The 24,143-nt window shown below is 44.4% G+C and overlaps 6 non-coding genes across 6 annotated transcripts; all 6 read right to left on the minus strand.

Annotated features, from left to right (window-relative positions):
• Positions 1-5,236: 5,236 nt before the first annotated feature.
• Trnaa-ggc (transfer RNA alanine (anticodon GGC)) lies at positions 5,237-5,309 on the minus strand. Its single transcript has one exon. It is a non-coding gene; the product is annotated as a tRNA-Ala (tRNA).
• A 390-nt stretch (positions 5,310-5,699) lies between these two features.
• Positions 5,700-5,772, minus strand: Trnaa-ggc (transfer RNA alanine (anticodon GGC)). The gene has a single exon. It is a non-coding gene; the product is annotated as a tRNA-Ala (tRNA).
• Positions 5,773-6,158: 386 nt separating this feature from the next.
• Trnaa-ggc (transfer RNA alanine (anticodon GGC)) lies at positions 6,159-6,231 on the minus strand. The gene has a single exon. It is a non-coding gene; the product is annotated as a tRNA-Ala (tRNA).
• Positions 6,232-7,084: 853 nt separating this feature from the next.
• Positions 7,085-7,157, minus strand: Trnaa-ggc (transfer RNA alanine (anticodon GGC)). The gene has a single exon. It is a non-coding gene; the product is annotated as a tRNA-Ala (tRNA).
• An 849-nt stretch (positions 7,158-8,006) lies between these two features.
• On the minus strand, positions 8,007-8,079 carry Trnaa-ggc (transfer RNA alanine (anticodon GGC)). Its single transcript has one exon. It is a non-coding gene; the product is annotated as a tRNA-Ala (tRNA).
• A 1,310-nt stretch (positions 8,080-9,389) lies between these two features.
• On the minus strand, positions 9,390-9,462 carry Trnaa-ggc (transfer RNA alanine (anticodon GGC)). The gene has a single exon. It is a non-coding gene; the product is annotated as a tRNA-Ala (tRNA).
• Between the last annotated feature and the right edge of the window lie 14,681 nt (positions 9,463-24,143).

Raw genomic sequence — 24,143 nt, forward strand, 5'->3', positions numbered from 1 at the left:
TTCGAAGGAACGCATTCGCTGGAGACCAGACATTTGTTGGGACAAATGGACAGCTTACTGCGAAAGCTTTTTGCAAGTGTGTGGTTTGTCAGATCAGAATGCTACAATCATGGAGCCAATTACACGTTGTGGCAGGCTTCTAATTTCATATATGCATGTATGTATGCATGTATGTATGTATGTATGTATGTATGTATGTATGTATGTATGTATGTATGTATGTATGTATGTATGTATGTATGTATGTTTGTATGTGTATGTAACAAAAGAAAACTGAACAAGGTAGCGACCACAATTGTTCGTAATGTTTCAGTAAATAGGCTTGCCCTGGAAAAGGTCTTCATCAGAATACAGTTACATGATTTTGCTTCCCAAAATCATGTAACTGTACTCTGATCAAGGCACGTCCCATTGCCACTACGTGATTAAACCTTCATTGTTATTGTTCTTGCTGTGTATCTGACTCATTAGTTATAATAATTCTGGGGCCTTTGAGAGTGCTATATATATATATATATATATATATATATATATATATATATATATATATATATATATATATAAAATAAGGTTATAAGGTTTGGCAGTCATGAAAACCTTGGAGCGCAAAGGGGAGGTTCTAGTGGGTCATAGAAAGAGATGAAGAATTTTTTTAGTCGAAAAGAAAGTGGTGAAAAAATGCCCGCCGGGTGGAATCCGAAACCACGATCTCAAGAATGCTGGTCTGGTACGATAACCATTACGCTACCGGCGGGGCTAGCCCCAGGCGGCACAGAAAGTGTGCCCCAAGACCGGCCCGTCTATGGCCGCTTTCTGGCATGTCCGGCCAGCATCCAGGTTCTGGCAGCCACTGATCATGCGTTGAACGGCCAACATTCGGCAACCAGCGCTTCGGCATTTTTCCGTCCGCCCGTGTCCGGACGCACAACGGCAGCTAACCGGCTGCCAGATATTCAGTTCTCTTACGGCTGCCGATGTTGAAAAAGAGAACGGCCGAAGTACGGCCTTAGGGCATCCGTTTTTTCTTCGGGAAGCGGTAATCGGCCGAAGCACGGCAAGCGACCGGCCACAGAATATGCGTATTCTTGCGGCAGTTGGTGTTCGAAAGGAGACCGGCCGGAGCGCGGCTGCCGTGCATTCGTTGTTTCACCGGTGAACCGCGCGTCCGGCGGACGTACGGCCCCAGAATATACGTTTTGCATTCGGTTAGCTGTCTTCGGCCGAATTACGGCCAGCGAATGGCCACAGAATATTTGGCAACCGGTGTTCAAGAGGAGACCGGCCTACGTAAGGTATCTGGTTATACGTCCTTTTTTCGGCAAACGGCATCCAGCCGAACAACGGCTCGCGCCTGGGCGCCGAGAATTCATGCACAGACGTGTTTGGAAGGAGACCGACCGGTTTTTTCCTGGGGGGACAAAGAGCCGTTAGGGAGCCGAACGACGGGGACGCGTTTTTCATCCGCTCCGTGTTTCTACGTTTTAAATGAACGAACATCGTTTGTCAAACAGTAATGAGTGTTCTCGGTGAACGGGCAAGGTACAAGGACTCACTGGACATTAGCAGGGAACCTTTTAGGCCATCGAAATGTCATTTATTGCCACAAGAAGTCTGTGCCACACCGACGGGTGAGCTAAGCCTCGCCAGACATCGCCGCTACCACGCTTCTGCCTCCGGCTTCGTCGACGCATCATCTCGAGGCTATTCGGCCGCTCAAGAAATGGAGAGCATTGGAGACATCGATCCACCAGAGATGTCCGATCCGAGATGGAGATGGTTCACCAAAATAACTGGCCTTCAAGGGCGTCGAGCAAGCGGCAACCACGCAGGAGCTAAACCGCCACCATGTCAAGGACTCCCCACCAAAGAAAGGCAAGTGCGAGCAAAAGCGCAAGTTATTCAGCTTACAATTAAACTGCGACAAGCAATGTTGCACTATGTTGTTGGTGATAAACGTAGAAGAGACTCGCTCGTGCATTGGTAGGATCAACTTCATGCCCTGCACTATGTTACTTCAGGGGATTTTACGACTGCCTATTTAGAAAAAAAATTATTTTAAATTTGCGATAACAACAGAGCCTTGTCACTGACGAAGCCTAGCTGTTAATTTAGTTCCGATGTTTGAAGGTAATCTTAGCTACTCTTGGGACATGACTCATTTGGGTAAACATAATCGCCAGCATCCTAGCAAACACGGATTTTGTCAGGATTTTCTTGCTCAACGCAGATTGTTGAGTTCACGCACGATTTGGCTCTTGCAATAGATAAGCTTAAAGTGGTTCACTGTATATTCTTGGACTGCAGAAAAGCAAATGATGGTGCTTTATATTACCTTCTGCGTAGTACATTTCATCCTATGAACTGAATGAATCGGTTTTTGCATTGTTATTACTATTGGCCCTATAGCTTTGTTCAAAAGTACTGTGTAGTTTACCGGACTGTAGCGAATAAACGTGATTCCGTATACCTGCAGCTTTATTCGCATTTAATAACATCCTGGTGTGCTGATTCAGAAAAGTTTTTGGATGTTAAACAGTGTGTTAACGGCACCTTTACAAGAAAACCTTCATTCCAATTGGATACGTATACCGTAAATTATGCTGCTGTGACAACGGCCGAGGAATATAAATACCTAGGAGTTTATTTAGAGAGTGGTTAGAGGTTAAATAGGCAGGTTCACACCATAAAAGTTACGGCTGCATATGTTTTTGGCTTTCTGAGACGAAATTTCAGTGAACCTCCATCTAACTGAAAAGAACAACCGTATTTCACTCATGTGCGATCAATCTTGGAGTACGCATGTGTTTTCGTGGATCCCTACACCAAAGAGCTCGTTGATACGCTCGAAAACCTATAGAATATGTCAGTGCAATTCGCATTAGGTAATTGGCACGCTCAACTTAGCATGAGAGAAAGTAAAAGTAAACTGAAATGGCAGGACGTGAAAGATCACAGACGAAACCACAGGTTTAACTTTTGTCGTAATATCTATCATGCGAAAACTGTTGTAGAAGGGGAGAAGTATGTCCAAGCGCCATTCTACATATCTCAAAGTGGGACCGCTAGCTTAAAGCAAATTATTAACTTTTCTTTAAAGGTGACGCCTTGCGCGATTTCTTTTATTTTACATCAATGCTGCAGTGTAATTATCATCGACGTATGATTGCATTACCTGTTTATATTGACGATTTTCAGCGCGCTTTGTAGAATTATTTTGTTATTTTGTCTCATATTTAATGCTTAATGTTATGTATCTCCCTTCTGTAATGCATATAAAGGAAAGCAGGTATCAAATAAATAAATAAATAAATAAATAAATAAATAAATAAATAAATAATAAAAATAAAAAATAATAAATAAATAAATAAATAAATAAATAAATAAATAAATAAATAAATAAATAAATAAATAAATAAATAAACTTTCAGAGGCGCAAGTTTGCCTCCGACGGGTTGAGAACCCTACGCATTCAACCTTGACCAATAAAATATTTTTTGCCCTATTCGTTGCAGTATGCAAGGTTTCCTGTATACATGCTACCATTGCTATGTTATTGGTTTGGTTTGAAACAAATTATGTAACTCTAATTTTACGCCTTTCCTTGCGTGAACACAAAGGGATACAACTGCAGCCACCTGAAGCAGGGTGTCATTCGCGACGCGTCTAGAATTTTTTGAACGTAGTATGACATTAGAAGAAAATTAAGTTCTTTGGGACTATTGAGTGGTGTGGACGTACACTCATGAAAACAACATTAAAATAGATTGAAAATGAAAGTACCTGTTCGCTCCTTCTTAGGATCAGCCCTGCGCAAGATCATCAGAAAAGTTGATCGAGTAGAAAATGTCTTTGCAAGAAAAATGGGCAAAAAACTGGACATACTTTTTTGTGAAGGAGTTATATTAAATGCTCCTGAGTGTTTTGTTGAGAACCAAAACGCTTCGTAAAGGCATTCACGCCGGTTTTATATACATCAAAATTGGTCAAGCAACTGTTATAAAAATAGTTTATGTAGTCATAGCATGAAAGTGTTCCGGAATATTGCCCTAAAAGAAATTGGCTAAAAGCGGCGCAATTTATCTCTCTGAAATTCAACCCACTAAAGTATGCGCCCTCCGCCGCCCCCCCCCCCCCACCTCCTCTTTCCCCGTTTATTACAGGTAAGCCGCCCCACAGAGGATATCAGGATCTGGACAATACATCTATTCAAGCTCTACAAAGAACTGAATATTTTCTGTGTTCGGCAGTAAAAGAGGCATATCAATTAAAGGACCGACAATTTGTGAGCACTGTTTAATAAATGAATTTTGCTGTCAACTGAGGCTGGTAATTAAGCAAAGCTGCGCTGAAAGCTTGACGGCTGGTGCTTGCGCGCGAACTCACTTTGATGTGGCTGCATTGGACCCAAAATGCTGGGTTTGTGCTGCTTCTGCACTGCGCGAATGAGTCATCTGCTTGCGCGACATGCAGTGACCGGCCTCAGTACAGCTAACGTACTGTGGCTGAACTCCGATGCCCGTAGCACGGCCGTATTTCCGGTAGCTGTAGTCCGGCTGGAGTCCGACGACCGCATCTCGGCTGTCCTCCGGCGGACGTACTTCGGCCGTACACGGGTGGCTTTGGAATGGCCGGAGCCCTACGGCTGGAATCTGGCCGTATGACTGTAAGCCGGTCGACTGGCCGACGGACACTGGCCGTTGGACAGCCATCGGAGTACGGCCGTATACGGCCAAAAGGCCCACATTTGGACATGGGCCGAACATGGCTGCCGGAAAACGGCCGGACAGAAAATCACCGGCCAAAGTACACCGGCCTGTTTTAGGCCGAACAGTCCTGTGCTGCCTGGGCTGTTTCCCCAGCACTTTCTCAGGTATTTATGTTAGGGTATTTTTATTTCCTGCACTTCGGGGTGGTAGCCAGCGCCGCTCGGACTACTCGGGGTGAAGGTGACCTTCATTTTAACCACCGGGCCGTGACTCAAGTGTCTATGACATGTCGAGATTGCTCGTCCAGCGTTGAACCCTCTTAAGCTCCCTTTGGCACCAAGACTGCCAGAAAAGAGGCCATCTCTAAGCATGTAGCGAATCAGAAAACGGGAAATGAGGGGCTGCGTGAAATAATACAGAAAATAGGGATTGGCAGTCAAGAAAACCTCGGAAAGCAAAGGGGAGGTTGTGGTGGGTCATAGAAAGAGATGAAGAATTTTTTGAGTCGAAAAGAAAGTGGTGAAAAAATTCCCGGCGGGTGGGATCCGAACCCACGACCCCCAGAATGCCGGTCTGGTGCGATAACCACTACGCTACCGGCGGGGCTGTTTCCCCAGCACTTTCTCGGGTATTTATGTTAAGGTATTTTTGTTTCCTGCACTTGGGGGTGGTAGCCAGCGCCAGTCGGACTACTCGGGGTGAAGGTGACCTTCATTTTAACCACCGGGCCGTGACTCAAGAGTCTACGACATGTCGAGAGTGGTCGACCAGCGTTGAATCCTCTTAAGCTCCTTTGGCACCAAGACTTCCAGAACAGAGGCCCTGGCTAAGCATGTAGCGAATCAGAAAATGGGAAATGAGGGGCTCCGTGAAATAAGACAGAAAATAAGGTTTGGCAGTCGAGAAAACCTCGGAAAGCAAAGGGGAGGTTGTGGTGGGTCATAGAAAGAGATGAAGAATTTTTTTAGTCCAAAAGAAAGTGGTGAAAAAATGCCCGCCGGGTGGGATCCGAACCCACGACCTCCAGAATGCCGGTCTAGTGCGATAGCCACTACGCTACCAGCGGGGCTGTTTCCCCAGCACTTTCTCGGGTATTTATGTTAAGGTATTTTTGTTTCCTGCACTTCTGGTGGTACCCAACGCCACTCACACTACTCGGGGTGAAGGTGACTTTCATTTTAATCCCCGGGCCGTGGCTCAAGTGTCTACGACATGTCGAGAGTGGTCGACCAGCGTTGAACCCTCTGAAGCTCCTTTGGCACCAAGACTGCCAGAACAGAGGCCCTCGCTAAGCATGTAGCAAATCAGAAAATGGGAAATGAGGGGCTCCTTGAATTAAGACAGAAAATAGGGTTTGGCACTCTAGAAAACCTCGGAAAGCAAAGGGGAGGTTGCGGTGAGTCATAGAAAGAGATGAATTTTTTTTGTCGAAAAGAAAGTGGTGAAAACATGCCCGCCGGGTGGGATCCGAACCCACGACCTCCAGAATGCCGGTCTGGTGCGATAACCACTACGCTACCGGCGGGGCTGTTTCCCCAGCACTTTCTCGGGTATTTATGTTCAGGTATTTTTGTTTTCTGCACTTGGGGGTGGTAGCCAGTGCCACTCGGACTACTCGGGGTGAAGGTGACCTTCATTTTAACCCCCGGGCCGTGACTCAAGTGTCTACAACATGTCGAGAGTGGTCGACCAGCTTTGAAACCTCTTTAGCTCCCTTTGGCACCAAGACCGCCAGAACAGAGGCCCTCGCTAAGCATGTAGCGAATCAGAAAATGGGAAATGAGGGGCTCCGTGAAATAAGACAGAAAATAGGGTTTGGCAGTCAAGAAAACCTCGGAAAGCAAAGAGGAGGTTGTGGTTGGTCATAGAAAGAGATGAAGAATTTTTTGAGTCGAAAAGAAAGTGGTGAAAAAAGCCCGCCGGGTGGGATCCGAACCCCGACCTCCAGAATGCCGGTCTGGTGCGATAACCACTACACTACCGGCGGGGCTGTTTCCCCAGCACTTTCTCGGGTATTTATGTTAAGGTATTTTTGTTTCCTGCACTTGGGGGTGGTAGCCAGCGCCACTCGGACTACTCAGGGTGAAGGTGACCTTCATTTTAAACCCCGGGCCGTGACTCAAGTGTCTACGACATGTCGAGATTGCTCGTCCAGCGTTGAACCCTCTTAAGCTCCCTTTGGCACCAAGACTGCCAGAACAGAGGCCCTCTCTAAGCATGTAGCGAATCAGAAAACGGGAAATGAGGGGCTCCGTGAAATATTACAGAAAATAGGGATTGGCACTCAAGAAAACCTCGGAAAGCAAAGGGGAGGTTGTGGTGGGTCATAGAAAGAGATGAAGAATTTTTTGAGTCGAAAAGAAAGTGGTGAAAAAATTTCCGGCGGGTGGGATCCGAACCCACGACCCCCAGAATGCCGGTCTGGTGCGATAACCACTACGCTACCGGCGGGGCTGTTTCCCCAGCACTTTCTCGGGTATTTATGTTAAGGTATTTTTGTTTCCTGCACTTGGGGGTGGTAGCCAGCGCCAGTCGGACTACTCGGGGTGAAGGTGACCTTCATTTTAACCACCGGGCCGTGACTTAAGTGTCTACGACATGTCGAGAGTGGTCGACCAGCGTTGAACCCTCTTAAGCTCCTTTGGCACCAAGACTGCCAGAACAGAGGCCCTGGCTAAGCATGTAGCGAATCAGAAAATGGGAAATGAGGGGCTCCGTGAAATAAGACAGAAAATAAGGTTTGCCAGTCGAGAAAACCTCGGAAAGCAAAGGAGAGGTTGTGGTGGGTCATAGAAAGAGATGAAGAATTTTTTTAGTCCAAAAGAAAGTGGTGAAAAAATGCCCGCCGGGTGGGATCCGAACCCACGACCTCCAGAATACCGGTCTGGTGCGATAACCACTACACTACCGGCGGGGCTGTTTCCCCAGCACTTTCTCGGGTATTTATGTTAAGGTATTTTTGTTTCCTGCACTTCTGGTGGTACCCAGCGCCACTCACACTACTCGGGGTGAAGGTGACCTTCATTTTAATCCCCGGGCCGTGGCTCAAGTGTCTACGACATGTCGAGAGTGGTCGACCAGCGTTGAACCCTCTGAAGCTCCTTTGGCACCAAGACTGCCAGAACAGAGGCCCTCGCTAAGCATGTAGCAAATCAGAAAATGGGAAATGAGGGGCTCCTTGAATTAAGACAGAAAATAGGGTTTGGCACTCTAGAAAACCTCGGAAAGCAAAGGGGAGGTTGCGGTGAGTCATAGAAAGAGATGAATTTTTTTTGTCGAAAAGAAAGTGGTGAAAAAATGCCCGCCGGGTGGGATCCGAACCCACGACCTCCAGAATGCCGGTCTGGTGCGATAACCACTACGCTACTGGCGGGGCTGTTTCCCCAGCACTTTCTCGGGTATTTATGTTCAGGTATTTTTGTTTTCTGCACTTGGGGGTGGTAGCCAGTGCCACTGGGACTACTCGGGGTGAAGGTGACTTCATTTTAACCCCCGGGCCGTGACTCAAGTGTCTACAACATGTCGAGAGTGGTCGACCAGCTTTGAAACCTCTTTAGCTCCCTTTGGCACCAAGACCGCCAGAACAGAGGCCCTCGCTAAGCATGTAGCGAATCAGAAAATGGGAAATGAGGGGCTCCGTGAAATAAGACAGAAAACAGGGTTTGGCAGTCAAGAAAACCTCGGAAAGCAAAGAGGAGGTTGTGGTTGGTCATAGAAAGAGATGAAAAATTTTTTGAGTCGAAAAGAAAGTGGTGAAAAAAGCCCGCCGGGTGGGATCCGAACCCCGACCTCCAGAATGCCGGTCTGGTGCGATAACCACTACACTACCGGCGGGGCTGTTTTCCCAGCACTTTCTCGGGTATTTATGTTAAGGTATTTTTGTGTCCTGCACTTGGGGGTGGTAGCCAGCGCCACTCGGACTACTCAGGGTGAAGGTGACCTTCATTTTAAACCCCGGGCCGTGACTCAAGTGTCTACGACATGTCGAGAGTGGACGACCAGCGTTGAACCCTCTTAAGCTCCCTTTGGCACCAAGACTGCCAGAACATAGGCCCTCGCTAAGCATGTAGCGAATCAGAAAATGGGAAATGAGGGGCTCCGTGAAATAAGACAGAAAATAGGGTTTGGCAGTCAAGAAAACCTCGGAAAGCAAAGAGGAGGTTGTGGTTGGTCATAGAAAGAGATGAAGAATTTTTTGAGTCGAAAAGAAAGTGGTGAAAAAAGCCCGCCGGGTGGGATCCGAACCCCGACCTCCAGAATGCCGGTCTGGTGCGATAACCACTACACTACCGGCGGGGCTGTTTCCCCAGCACTTTCTCGGGTATTTATGTTAAGGTATTTTTGTTTTCTGCACTTGGGGGTGGTAGCCAGCGCCACTCGGACGACTCGGGGTGAAGGTGACCTTCAATTTAACCCCCGGGCCGTGACTGAAGTGTCTACGACATGCCGAGAGTGGCCGACAAGCGTTGAACCCTCTTAAGCTCCTTTGGCACCAAGACTGCCAGAACAGAGGCCCTCGCTAAGCATGTAGCAAATCAGAAAATGGGAAATGAGGGGCTCCTTGAATTAAGACAGAAAATAGGGTTTGGCACTCTAGAAAACCTCGGAAAGCAAAGGGGAGGTTGCGGTGAGTCATAGAAAGAGATGAATTTTTTTTGTCGAAAAGAAAGTGGTGAAAAAATGCCCGCCGGGTGGGATCCGAACCCACGACCTCCAGAATGCCGGTCTGGTGCGATAACCACTACGCTACTGGCGGGGCTGTTTCCCCAGCACTTTCTCGGGTATTTATGTTCAGGTATTTTTGTTTTCTGCACTTGGGGGTGGTAGCCAGTGCCACTGGGACTACTCGGGGTGAAGGTGACTTCATTTTAACCCCCGGGCCGTGACTCAAGTGTCTACAACATGTCGAGAGTGGTCGACCAGCTTTGAAACCTCTTTAGCTCCCTTTGGCACCAAGACCGCCAGAACAGAGGCCCTCGCTAAGCATGTAGCGAATCAGAAAATGGGAAATGAGGGGCTCCGTGAAATAAGACAGAAAACAGGGTTTGGCAGTCAAGAAAACCTCGGAAAGCAAAGAGGAGGTTGTGGTTGGTCATAGAAAGAGATGAAAAATTTTTTGAGTCGAAAAGAAAGTGGTGAAAAAAGCCCGCCGGGTGGGATCCGAACCCCGACCTCCAGAATGCCGGTCTGGTGCGATAACCACTACACTACCGGCGGGGCTGTTTCCCCAGCACTTTCTCGGGTATTTATGTTAAGGTATTTTTGTGTCCTGCACTTGGGGGTGGTAGCCAGCGCCACTCGGACTACTCAGGGTGAAGGTGACCTTCATTTTAAACCCCGGGCCGTGACTCAAGTGTCTACGACATGTCGAGAGTGGACGACCAGCGTTGAACCCTCTTAAGCTCCCTTTGGCACCAAGACTGCCAGAACATAGGCCCTCGCTAAGCATGTAGCGAATCAGAAAATGGGAAATGAGGGGCTCCGTGAAATAAGACAGAAAATAGGGTTTGGCAGTCAAGAAATTCTCGGAAAGCAAAGAGGAGGTTGTGGTTGGTCATAGAAAGAGATGAAGAATTTTTTGAGTCGAAAAGAAAGTGGTGAAAAAAGCCCGCCGGGTGGGATCCGAACCCCGACCTCCAGAATGCCGGTCTGGTGCGATAACCACTACACTACCGGCGGGGCTGTTTCCCCAGCACTTTCTCGGGTATTTATGTTAAGGTATTTTTGTTTTCTGCACTTGGGGGTGGTAGCCAGCGCCACTCGGACGACTCGGGGTGAAGGTGACCTTCAATTTAACCCCCGGGCCGTGACTGAAGTGTCTACGACATGCCGAGAGTGGCCGACAAGCGTTGAACCCTCTTAAGCTCCTATTGGCACCAAGACTGCCAGAACAGAGGCCCTCGCTAAGCATGTAGCGAATCAGAAAATCAGAAAATGGGAAATGAGGGGCTCTGTGTGTATATATATATCTATATATATATATAAATATATATATATATATATATATATATATATATATATATATATATATATATATATATATATATAAATCTAGAGAAAGATAAACTCACAAAGCGCGCAGAAATAGTATAAGTAAAGAGTCGGATACACAGCAAGAACAATAACAAACAATGTTTACTTACGTAGCGGCAACGGGACTTGCCTTCATCAGTGTAAAGTTACATGATTTTGCTGTCGCAAACATTTTGAACACATTTCTTATATAGGTTTGCATAAAACTGTGAGAAAGAGTGGAAAATGTTTCGGAAATGGGGAGTGTGCATACAGTCAGGCTACGCCTATGTTACAACATCAACAAACAAACAAGAAAAATAAAAAAAGGGGGAAGGAGCGAGATATAGAAAAAGGGGTCGTGCTAACAATGCAGGGTTCAAGGTTGCACCATTACGGGTCAACGTATGCCGCGCGGGCTGCAAGTTCAGACAATGGGGAAACTGGACCACCGCGGTTTGAAAAGAAAGGGAAGAGTATACACTGAGGTATTCAGTGACTGCTGAGACTGGTTCGGGGGGAAGCGAAGATGGGTGTGCCCCCCACTGGGTCAAGAGAATAGATAGGGGGCACAAAAGAGCAATGTGCGTGGGTTCGGCCCCCTATGGGGACCGAACCCACGCCTTTCGATTAGATCTCGAATGCCTTACCAATTCGGCTAATCTAATCGAAAGGCGTGGGTTCGGTCCCCCCTCTGGGCGCGTGTTTTTCTTTCTTTCTTTCTTCCTTATATTAAAAAAAAATCCTAACTTCTTTTCCCGTAGTAAAAAAATAGAGCCTAACCACACCCCTATGCCTCCTTTGGCGTTGTAGACTGCCGACCTATGTTTCCGTATTTCCTCAACGAGCCCCTCATTTCCTTACTACATTATTCTGCGAAAGCCTAGCGAGGGTCTCGGTTCTGGCAGCCTTGATGCCTAGGTAGCATAAGAGGGCTTCCCGCCAGTTACCCACTCATGACAGGCTGTAGACGTTTGAGTCACGCCCCGGGGGTTGAAAAGAAGGTCCCCTTCTCCCCGTGTAGTCAGAGTGGCGCTGGCTACCACCCTCCAGCGTCAGATACACTTCTAGTAAATATAAATAGCCCAGAAAGCGAAGGAGAACACAGTCGACCAGCTTGCCGAATTGGTAAGGCATTCGAGATCTAATCGAAAGGCGTGGGTTCGGTCCCCACTCTGGGCGCGTGTTTTTCTTTCTTTCTTTCTTCCTTATATTAAAAAAATCCTAACTTAATTAACCGTAGTAAAAAAATCGAGCCTAACCACACCCCTATGCCTCCTTTGGCGTTGTAGACTGCCGACCTATGTTTCTTTATATATATATATATATATATATATATATATATATATATATATATATATTTATATCAAAGTTGCAGTCCTTATTGCCAGTGCTGTTTGGCGTTTTAACAGTGTTTTATAGTGCCGAATGAGGTCTGATTGCCTTTTTTTATGCAGGCATAAATATTCGGAAATGCAAGTCGACAAAAAATGCGCCGTTTTTTCCGGAAGCGGGAAAAAACGGCGCATTTTTTTTCGACTTCAATTTTCAATTATTTTCTCCTGCATGAAAAAAGGCAATTATACCTCATTCGGCACTATAAAACACTGTTAAAACGCCAAACAGCACTGGCAATGAGGACTGCAACTTTGATATGTGTCCTTACGGAATCCCTCGTCCCGTACGTCTCTCTCTCTCTCTCTCTCTCTCGCTCTCTCTCTCTCTATATATATATATATTTATCGAATTAGAACAAGACATTGGGGGCTCGTTGAATTAGGACAGAAATAATGTTTGGCAGTCAAGAAAACCTCGGAAAGCAAATGGGGGAATGTGGTTGGTCATTAAAACACGAACAATTTGGAAAGACAATAAAAGTGCAGAAAAAATGTCCGCCGGGAGGAATCTGAACCCACGCCTTCCAGAATTCTTTATCAGTTTCCTTGACGTTCAACATTCTTTCCGAGGTTTCCTTGAATGTCATTCCTTATTTCTCTATATATATATCTATACATGGCAAGTAGAGACAAAGGCACGCTAGAAAAACAATAAAAAAATAAAAATGAAAGTGTACTTACGTTTTAGGAAGATGATTTCTTTTCTTCTCTCCTCGTTTTCCTTGAACGTAAGTAAACTTTTTTTTTCATTTTTTTATGTTTTTCTGGTTTGTCTCTGTCTCTACTTATCGTATGTAAATATATATGAACGATATAACGTTTCAACGTTTCTGCGCTTTTACCGCCGCCTCTTTGCATAGGGGAAATTTGGTGAAATTCCCAAACGTTGGAGTCGCTTCGGGCAGTCGCGTGTACTCATTTAACGGGTAGGTGGCCGTGCCACCTAGAGACACGATTGCATATGGTGTGGCTTGGAACGCATGTGGGACGCATGTTCCACATGGGTTTCACAGCCACGGTGGACGCTCATCTCGCCAGAGGCTGTAGCAGGACATGCCGCCAGACCATATCAACTCCGGCAATGGCCGAACGCGCCAGGATGGCCGCAGGCTCCGCCACATGGACAAGGGTCAGGGGCCCCTCGCAAGGGTAAAGGTAGCTCCCCAGACGTGAATTCCTCTTTAAAGGGTCCGGGTCGACTAGGCGCCCCTGCACCCTATAAAGGATCCGGTGGGTGTCCGGCGGTATTAGAAAGACACAAGAAGAAGATGAAAACATTAAAAACGAAAGTCTGTGAACTTTTTAGGAAGAGCTCTTCTTGTGCTCTGAAGAAAGAAAGTCCTGAGTAAACGTCAGTAAAGTTTAATTTTTTAATTGTTTTTCTCGTGTATCTGTCTTTACTTACCTTATTTTCTCGCGCTCTGTGTTTTTTTTTGTTTCCAGAGACTCTCTACATATAACAGTACAAGAAACTACTTCTCGAAGCGCAAAAAGAAATATTGGAGAAAATTGCTCACGCACGAATAAACAGTGATTCACTGAGGTTTCGCCTGCAGGGCCCGTCTTCTTCCAGGTACAAGCGTCAGTAACCAACTGTTATTGCTTTAATTGTCAGTCAACCATGTACGACAGTAATGGCTTCTTCAGTTCGACTTTGGGTTTGTGTGAGTTGAAGTTCCTTGACTTCCTGTGTTACGATAAGTAGGTTTTATTGCAATTATGATCATTTGTTGCTCGATGTCGTAACGTGTCAAATTTTGGCATTCACACTTTCTAGGAACAGCACTTTTGAAGGAGTCATTTGTGGATCACCTCTGCTTGCCCTTTATCGCGTTATTGTGAAGAAATTGGCAGTCGTATCGAAAAAAAACAAGGTTGCGTGAAAGCACCTGGCGCTCTAAATGGGGAGTGGCTGCGACCATATTCTATTCTATCTGCTGGCTTTTCCACGTCACATTTTTGTGGGATCCATTTGAGCTGGGAATTTTAGAGTGCTTTATATTTATGTGTTTTGTAGTGCACAATAATGTCTGGTCTGCATGTTTAAACTTGGTTTCTTGTCAATGATGCTGATTTGGAAGTTAGCGCGCTCCAGCCGGGCACGTCTTTGTTGGCTTGTATGTTTTTTTACTAGACAAAGTTTTGAATCACCGATACCAACTATCCCACACACAAACGTTGCTAAGAAAAAAACGTTAACATGAAGACCTCAACAATGGAGTCCGGTATCATTCCAAGGATGCGTCAGTTTATTTCCGGCGCATCGCATGCCGTAGCTGTCAGTGAAGAAGAATGTCACCATAGCACCTCTACAGTGTATGGATTTTGTATCAACTGGGTCTGATTTAAATCACGGCTGCTGTTGAATAAATAGGTTGCCACCATCTGAATATTTCGATTTATCAAAATACTGGCTGCTTATCATAAAAGTGCTGTTTTTTAGGGCTGCTCACTGCGGAAGAATGAGACGTAGAACATAAAAATTCTTCCTCATGTTACTGACAGCATCGTCACTTAATCAACACCTGAGCTTCTATTTTGCTTAATGCTAGCGTAATTCCGCTGATATTCTGAAATACGCCCAAATGTTACTCGTAACCCCAAAGACACTATGAATTTCCATAAACGTGGTGTGTTTAAGGAAGAGTCACGCTCATCACCAGAAAACCCTGAGCCTTTTGTCAGCTTTGTTCTGTCCCTCGGCGTTGAGTTTCTCGAAATATTAGTCATTGATTTTCAAATACAAAAGGAAGCTTTATTTGGACCCCGTTCCGTAATCTAAAATACCGCTGCAACAATAAAGGACGAGAGTACCCACATGTTTTTTGTGCACTATCAGCTCACTCGGAAAATATGTTAATGTTGGGAAAAATCGAAGCACCGATGCTGATAAACCGTTGAATCACTATACGGGAATGTTTTCCGGGCGTAATTGGATCACCAAAAAAGGACGCCAGCAAGAAATCACATAACTGAGGTCCGTGCCGCTGATTGGAGGGATCGGCTTTAAAAGCCCCCTGAAAAATCGTTCAGTGGCATTCGTGTATGCTCAGCAATTCAATTTTGAGAACTCCGGTGGAGCAACACAGCTCTGTGGTAAGCCCGCTCAAGCTTCTGCTTAGTAGCTGTGAGGTAGTTCTTAGGGCAGAGTTGTTTGCTATCGATAAAGCTAGCACTGCTGCATATCTTGCAACGGCTATTGAAGAGGGCCAACCACCCTTAGAAATATTTACCCACCCATAGATTATGTTAAACTTTATTGTTAACAGAGCTTAACTTACTTGAAACGAACGCAATGCATTTTGTTTACTGCTGTTGGAAGAAAATATATCCCAAAAAACCTTATTCTTCGCAGCGTACATAAACCTTCGTTTTATATCTAACAGCAGTTAATCGGAGTTAAATCACAAGCTAGTTTTTTTAGATCCACACACGAAATTTATATGAATAAAATACTCATTCTTGGTTGTTGATATTGATTCCAAAAAAATAATTACGATTTTATGCTTCTTACTTTCTTTAAATATTGAGTGCACTTGACTGTTCACTCGCACTAAAACATTTCAGTTGATCGACTCATGCGATTTTTTTACACGAAGATTTCTTATTTGATCATGGGTTTCTTTGCACCGGTAAGAAAGTATTTCAAAAATTTTCGTTGTATACGTGTTTTTCACGAATGTTTTCTTACTACTACTTTTTTCTATGGAAACTATAACTCTATTGGGTACATAATATTGGATAGAAGGTATTGTAAGTATAATAATAAACATCCCCAGGTTGTCAGCTTGGGACACGGAGGAAGAATATATAGGAGGCGAAACAGCCCATTGCGACAAGCGCGGGCGAGTGACCAGATCATTTCACAACGAAAATCAAAGCCGACTGCCAAGCTTCGTAGTTGGGACAGCGAAGGAGAGGGTAGCGGCCCCTCATGGATGAACTGATACCAGCCGCAATTCGTTTCGTGGCTGCGCAGTCCAATGCCGATCGCGGGGGCCGCGCAGTTTCTTCACCCGCAACAGATGCCGCTAGCTTAAATTCTCACAAGCACTTGTGACACTACCTGGCCGCGCTGGGAAGCTGCGTTTCCGCTCCTATGTTAGTCTTGCTCCGTGGCTTGGGAGAAAAGAAAGTATGCCGTTGCGAATTTTATGTCGTAGCCACACGCAGTTGTCGTAACTTGGTGATGTTTAGTGTCACTCTGTTCGTCCACATGGGCAGCGCAAACCTCTTCACTACACCGCACTTACTTGTGCATTGCCAACAGGGGACAGCTTTACACTGCCAGGTCTGTTACATGCTCGAGACGCCACGATGCAAGTAGAGCATACTTTTCGTCAGTTACCGAATTTCGTGTTGCGTTCAAGACAGAGATCTACTTTTAAGAAATCTCGCTTCGCACAAAACGGGTTCTTGAATATTTCAGGGCTGTTTTTGGCAGGAATAAAACATAAAATATTTCTAACTGCTTCATGGTAAATTGGTTAATAACAAACACTCGTAATAAAAATGATGAGTTTTTATGTGATCTTGCCTATTCAGGGCCTATTTAATATAAAGCTGATTTTAGATCATATTCAAGTCTTGTTACCTCTGTTTCAGGTACCAAACGATCAAAACAACGAACTTTGAAGATATCTCCAAAGCCATTAGGAAAACAATGAGTTCAAATGCCACAAGTATTGGGCAGTTTGAAATATCCAACGTAGGGTAGCAAGTTATGAAGCGCAGAGCAAAATGGCGGGGGATTGAATACTTAGCAATAGGCTGCTGATGAGAAGAAACAAGATGCTAATTGCAGTCATCCAACAGGGAAGCCGATCTCTGCAAAAAAGCGTGATAACGGACGTCTACGTCATTTAAGTATTTTGGGAGGTTTTATTTTTGAACCGCAAGATTTCGAGATTTGTTGCATTATGTTGGTTTCGCACTATAGGGCCGAGATCAAAACCGGTCGTACACTGACAGGTAATGTTTCAACAAACGTTACTTTTTTACTGTTACTTTCCGTGGTATGTTGTTTAATTTTTGAAAATAAACGAAATTGTACCGCCCCATATTCATGCATTTCGAAGACATTAATGGCATTTTCACAACAATGTTTTCCGGAAAGGAACTGAAGATATTTTAATCAACGTTAAGTACTTTTAAAATTGTCAGCGTGGGTAAATATAACTAAAAGTTATGAACATATCGTGCCGTTTAATTCGAAAAAGTAGAGACCGTTTCGACCTACATACCTGAGACTGGTGGCAAGGTATATACGTACCCAATGCTTCTATATGTTTCCGTTGTTGTAGAAAGATTTTTTAACGACAGTCCAATAAATATTTTTGTTAGAAGCAGGAGGCAGAGCATTGCCCTTTGTTCAAATACACTTCTGGCAAGGTGGCTATTAAGTGCAAAGTTTCAAAAATATATTGATAAAAAGCAGGGAGCCCCGAAGTGATGTCCGAACCAACCGATATGTAAAAACAGATGTTCACTGATTGTTCCTCGAACCATACATAAAACAAAATACTAAACAAAACTAAATGCTCCGATTCATAACTTGGCAAAATCAACGTGCAAATATAAATATTACAATTGCACAACTGAACACACCGCACAGCAGAAATTTTATGTGACCAGTGTCAGCAAATATTTTACGAAAAAAAATCGAGAATGTGTTCAAACCATGGAGTCTAAATAGAAAAGAAAATAACAGAAGTTTTAAACCGCCTTGTCATCATCAGAGACATATTCTCTGATGGGAACAGGTTTCGTGAAGCTGCTAAACAAGCCAATGGGCAGTACTCATGGGCGAGAGGAAGTATCATACTTTACCAGAGCGAAACGTCACCATATGGCTTTTCTAACAGACCTATTTCCTCGATATAGATGTGCAAAGTGGGTTTTGTTTGTATGCCAGCTGGGTGAACAAAATATAAATATTCTACAGTGAAGCCTTTGGGAACCGAAGCAGTAATACTATTTATTGCCAATAGGTGGCAGTGGTGGCTACACTTTCGCTATATGTAATGGAAGCTTTTTTCAGACATAGGCATTCACGCGAACTAAACGTATACAGACTGGGGAAAAATATACGATATGAGCGGGTAAAAAACATGGCCTACCGGCAAGTTCTAAGAAGCATGTCTTATTGGCCTAATCTATGAAGCAAAATATGAGTACTTTGGGGCATGGTTTATTTCTGCCTAAGGACTTGATCGGATCCTATTATGTAAGGCGCTTTTTACAGGAATGTTTGGGAAACACAATCTTTATAAAGGCTACTTTTGGCATGACCAGGACTAATGTTGGCCTGGCTATAGATTTTCAGATACCATATGGTGGTGATCATTGGTTTCGTGGCACTAGTGGGAGCAGAGTTTTTTCCTTTTGGATGCGCTGATCGAAAGGTGAGAATTTGAACAGTGCTTCCATATGTGTACGGAGCCTCATAGACGCTCTGCACACCTACACACATACACATACACACAAACACTGACGCATGCGCACATGCACCCACACGAATGCACGCACACACCGATGCCTACACACACACAGTCACACAAACACGCCCGCGACCGCGCGTCAATACCTACTCAATTAATTTTGTAATCCCGTAAAGGCGACTCCGGAAACCGGTACTTAGATATATGTTATTGTGATTTGCCATGTGTCCGGCTCCTTTAGATGTAGTATTAAGGGGTATGTTCCAAATTTTACACAATATATGCTATACACACCATTAGATCTGGGTTGTATTTTAAAAGGTAATATGTTATTATAGGCATGAATTTTGTGAGGATAAAGAGGTATTTCGCTTAATTATCACACCTAATGTGAGCTCGACAGCACTAATTTAGCTGCGAGAGTGTCATAAAATGGCTGAAGTAGAGTAATCAGGATTGCAGAAGGAAGCCAGTGACGTCCTCAATATTGCAGTGAACCCTAGCGGGTAGGTGAAAACTACAAAAGAAAACGACAAGGCTGTCGCCTTCTCAAAGAAATACGCTAAAAGGGCGCACTTGAGTTGTTTTAAACCTCAGCCATGGTAATATGATTTTAAACTCAAGCAATAAAATTTCGGAGGTCGTCAATATCAAAAACGAATGAACAGCTTCCGCAATAAAGGAATTGACAAAAATGTGCTTTTCCGGTGGTACAAGTCAGGAATATGGTCTCGTGCAAGCATTTATGATGATACCTTTACACAAACAGATGCAGAGTGCACTGTGCTTAGAGAAAATCATTTTATGTGCCAGTACGAGGATTTTGATGTACCAGCACACTCAGGAAAAATTTATATTTGTTTAGTGTAACTGCAAAGTACAAAATACAATGCGAGAGGGTACGGAAGAAAAAAACTTGCCCAATGCGGATTCAGCCCCACGTACGCCCAACATAAGACAACCGCAGTTATTTAGCACGCTGAAACATAACGACTACAAAAATTCAACATTTTTGTAAGATAGTGATGGTAACATTACCGACGCACTTTATTATAAAAGGGAAGCCACCCGTAGCAAAGAAAACAACTATACCAAGCAAAGCCTGGTAAAACGAGTAACTGGTAATTAAAGTACACCAGAATCGGCAGCATTGACTAAACTCGTTATAGCAGTACTTCCAGTATTTTTTTCTTTACGATTCTTCCAATTGAAGCATCATTATCTACAAGTGTGTTTAGAAGTATTGCCAAGGTGTAGAAAACACAGTGGTAACAATGATTTCTGCGACAGAATGGCAAACACCAAAATATAGGATGGTGTATACACTGAGCTGGTTCATGACCAACAAGCCAAAAAGAAAGTGACATTTCTCTGACTAAAGCAGCGCTGCACATTGGGAGTAGTCTGAACCACCGTTAGAGGGAATTCATATTATGAATAAAGCACTAACCTTGATGACGTAACGCCAAACTCTCTTAGCTGCTGTTCGATATACGAAACACCGAGCGTACACTCCGCGACTGCACGTTGTATGGCAGGCCCACCTGAGTGATGGGCCGCAAAATATTCGATACTAAATGGCTATCTTCGCTTTAATTCTCAGTTGAGATACATGACTGGGTTTAAGTGTTGGGCTTCATTAGAGCAACTGCAGTGGTGGCGTGGTGGTGTCTGCGTTGTCACATTCTATGCCATTGTTCTAATATTTTGCCACCGTCTACAATAATATAGAATTGAGACAGGTGAGAAGAAAATTAGGTAATTTGAAAGGAGCAATTTAATTTCTGCGAACGAACTGTGAATTCGATGGCAGAAAATTAAAGCAAAGTGGGCAGACATATATTGCAGTTTTGTTAGGAATGGCGTATTTCAGCTCTAACAAAATTGAGAGATTTGGTCTGCGAGCAGATCTTGCCTAATTATTTTATAAAGTCAGGAAGTTGACGTTATTCCCAAATAATCATTTTCAGGACGACAGCTTGGGAGAAACATTCTTATGCTTTTTTAAGTGCTCCGTTCTTAGCCAAGACTGCTGCAGTGATCATTTCTGCGCGCCACGTATGCAAGTAAATCCGCCATCAGCAACTGCTGGCCGCTGCATGCGTTATTTTTTGATTCCGGAAGAGGATGCCGGGAGTGCGATGGCTGTGTGATGAGCCTGCTTCGAAACGGCTGTATATTAACGGGGGAATAATAAAGAAAATTTCTCAACTTGTCCCCTCCTTAGTGCATCATGAATAAATTAGGGGCCTAAGCATTTTTCACCTCTGCCTAAACATTCCGAAAGAGCTGATGCGACACCTGAAATGTTTTAGTCAATGAGCATTGTGGTCCTAAATAAAGCCACGATTTCAGTATCATCAAGGCAAAAACACAAGAGTTTTCAGGGTTGATTTGTCCTAAAGGGGCTATTTGTTCTGCGGCTCCGGTGACAGCCAAGCACACATGTAGAAACGAAATGTCACGATCAAGAACATCTAGTGGGCCCACTTTCGTGCTATTGCGAAGAATGGCGCTGATGCTTTCTACTTCCTTCAGTGGCAGATGCAACCGCGGTTTAAAACAGTCTTGTTCAGCAATTCGTTAAATTAAGGATATATCTCGCTGCTAACCAAATGTGTCACCTTAAGACCGTAAAAGGTATACGCCCTATGCTGACAACAGTTATCTTTTTTTCAATGCCGCGCCAAAAAACACATAATAATCGCCACGACTAACACTCAGTTGGTCTCAACCGGAAGGATACTGCGAAATGGCTCGCATGGCAAAACATTCAATATTGTGGAATTCAACAACGCAAACAACCTCGGCAAACCTTTTATTTCAACTAGTAATGTTCGAGGAGCGGTTCATGTGATGGAAATGACGTGTTTTCATCTGCAAGCTGCAGTGGCAGAGTAACAAATTGTTGTTAATTCTGCCGGCCAGGTCGTTTGTGCGGTCGCGTCAATGATAGCTGTTTTTAGGACCAAAGCGTAAGCAACACTTCGGTGCAAACTTTTGGCACGCTTAACCCCTACGGCTACACCGCAAAGGGCTTGGCTTCTGATACTTTATACGCTGTATTAACCCGTAGAAACCCCTTCACAATTTTTGCATGAGTACCGCTGCCTGTATATAGGTCTGCGCGTGAAACCTTGATTAAATATGCATATGGTGTCGTTTGGATTGCTGTGCCCACATAGCCCATGTTCCATACTTCATGTAAAAAACGTGCTTCATAGATAAATGTTATTCTCGAATCTTTGCACAATGTTCTTGTCGTAATAATAATTTGCAAGGAATAGTTCAAATCTGGAGCAGTCTTAAGACAATCTTTACCGGCGGGGTTTTGGGCCTCCACTACGCTTATAATTCATAGTGTGCAGCTTCATTACGCTGATAATTCATAGTCTGCAGCTTCATTAACTGAACGTTTCATGCAGCATTCGTTATCGGCGCATTTTCTGCAAGTAATGAAGTATTTCCTTCTTTATTACTTCTTTTTCAGCGCCCGTTTTCAGGATGAACCAACACTAACTTTTCAAAATTTTCATCCTGCTAGGGACGAAAGGAAAGCTTTTTTTTCGTGCAGCGCGGTGGTGTCGTAGCAGTGTTGTACACGTTCTTTTAAAACAGGAAGAAAAACTCGTAACTCGTTCCTTCCTAACTTTGAAACGAGTTCCTAATACAAGTTCTTACATTAGGAAAGAAACGCGTTCGAGTTACACTTTTAGCATTTTAAAGAGTCGCTACAATAAAGGTACATTTCATTTTTGCAATTAAAATATTGTACCAGAGAACCCTGAGGCAAAATAACCTGAGATGTGTTACACTCCCATCCAACTACGTATGTTATATCAATACGAACACCACCGGCAGCAGATAATCTGGAGATAAAAAGAATCCAACGAAACACTCCAAAATAATTTTTTAAGGAGTGGCGGACGTATTCCAGACAGGCCTAAGTGCAGCTGTGGTGCTTGTCTAGAACAAGTGCAACATATATGGCGCTCTTCACTGGGGACTTGAAATGCATCGTCGTAATACTGTGTTTCAAATGTGCAAGAAGAAGTTTACTCACATGCACGAACATAAATGTTTTGCACAAAAAACCGCATCGAAAAGAACCATACACGAGAGTTTAATGAATGGTAATTCAATATTGCAGTATTAAGAAGAGTTTTTTGTTTGAACACAGCAAGAGTAGCGGTTCGATCTTAGTGTCGAGCAGACAAACCTGTTTTTAAGCAAAGCTTTCTTCCTCTACCAGCCAACGGTTCCTTCATGGCGTGCGGGAGAATCAACTCGCAACCCGGCTGGGGTGACGGAGGGCGCTTTTCGCTCACGGAGCGCAGTGCAGATGGCGCGGCGATAGGGCGCTATTACCAAGCGTTCCCCGTGCTCAACCCGGCGGATGCGTTCGGGTGACCCTTCTGTCGGGTTTGTCGTGTGTTTCAGTGACGGTGTGGAGCCTGTTTTGGCGCAGCTTCACGTCTATTGCGCACTTACTTCACTCGGCTTTATTAATTGTTCGCCACCACCTCCTCGTTAACCCGGAAACGACGGTATGAAGTGGTCGTACGGAAAAAACACGTTGAGAATTTGTTTGCAGGACAGGAAAAGAAAATGTACACAACACTTACACACATGTGGCCGCTGGAGAAACGCCATTTGCGCACTGCTTGTCAAGAATGGGACTGGATTTCCTAGTTGCTGAGTACCAATTTGGTTGTGTTGTAAACATTATTACAAAAGACGAATGGAGCAACTGGTTATGATAAATACCGATTATAACAGTTTTCTTCGCTTTCTCGCATTTCTCACACAAACGAAACCATTTAGTTTAAATCTATAAATTTGGATCACAAAGCTCACACGCCGGACTGTTTCGGTGTCTGCGCTTGTGTCATGCGGTGGTGTAGCCCCGAGCTTGCACATAAGGATGGCGAAGTTCCGCTGTCTGACCCTTCCAAACATGGTCCTGTCCTTTCTGTAGCCCGGCATCCATCGGGCTACAGAACGCAGAGGTGCGTGTCTGCTGCTTTAGCGCTGCCGTGACCGACGCTTCTACGTGCGAAACGGCGCCCCGCAAATCGCAGGTAAGGGCTAGCTAATCTCTGGTTTCACTCTTTCTAGAGTCACGTGTGGTTTGAATTTAAGTTACGTCACATGAGGACAAAATGTGACGGTTGTCAAAGCTTTGCTCTCCAACCACTACTGAGTAGATTGGATACAATTTTTTAGCCGTTTCACCGAAATTCTTGAAGGTAATTCCCTGTTGTAATTCAGGCTGAGTTGGTTCAGTCCCTTAGGCTCAGGAGACCACCCCCGCTTGTGCTCATAGACATGTGCTTGCATGCAACCCACCTTTCCACGGGGAGTGGTTGTTTTTTGTATCCCGTAATACCTCGTGATTTCAATGTAGTAGAAACCGAAAAATATTGTGAGATAAGCAGATGTACGAGAGAATCCAAATTGTATGAATTGACATGAAAAATTACGTTCTTTGAAAAAAGACGCTATATTTATCACCTCTGAAACAGCACCTTCGAATCTTAATAAAGGTTTGACAGAGAAAACAACAGGCAAGAGACGTTCACCGGATG

The sequence above is a fragment of the Haemaphysalis longicornis genome, unplaced genomic scaffold, assembly GCF_048455015.1.
Source record: "Haemaphysalis longicornis isolate Haplotype H1 unplaced genomic scaffold, Haemaphysalis longicornis Haplotype H1 scaffold_10, whole genome shotgun sequence".
Taxonomy (NCBI): domain Eukaryota; kingdom Metazoa; phylum Arthropoda; class Arachnida; order Ixodida; family Ixodidae; genus Haemaphysalis; species Haemaphysalis longicornis.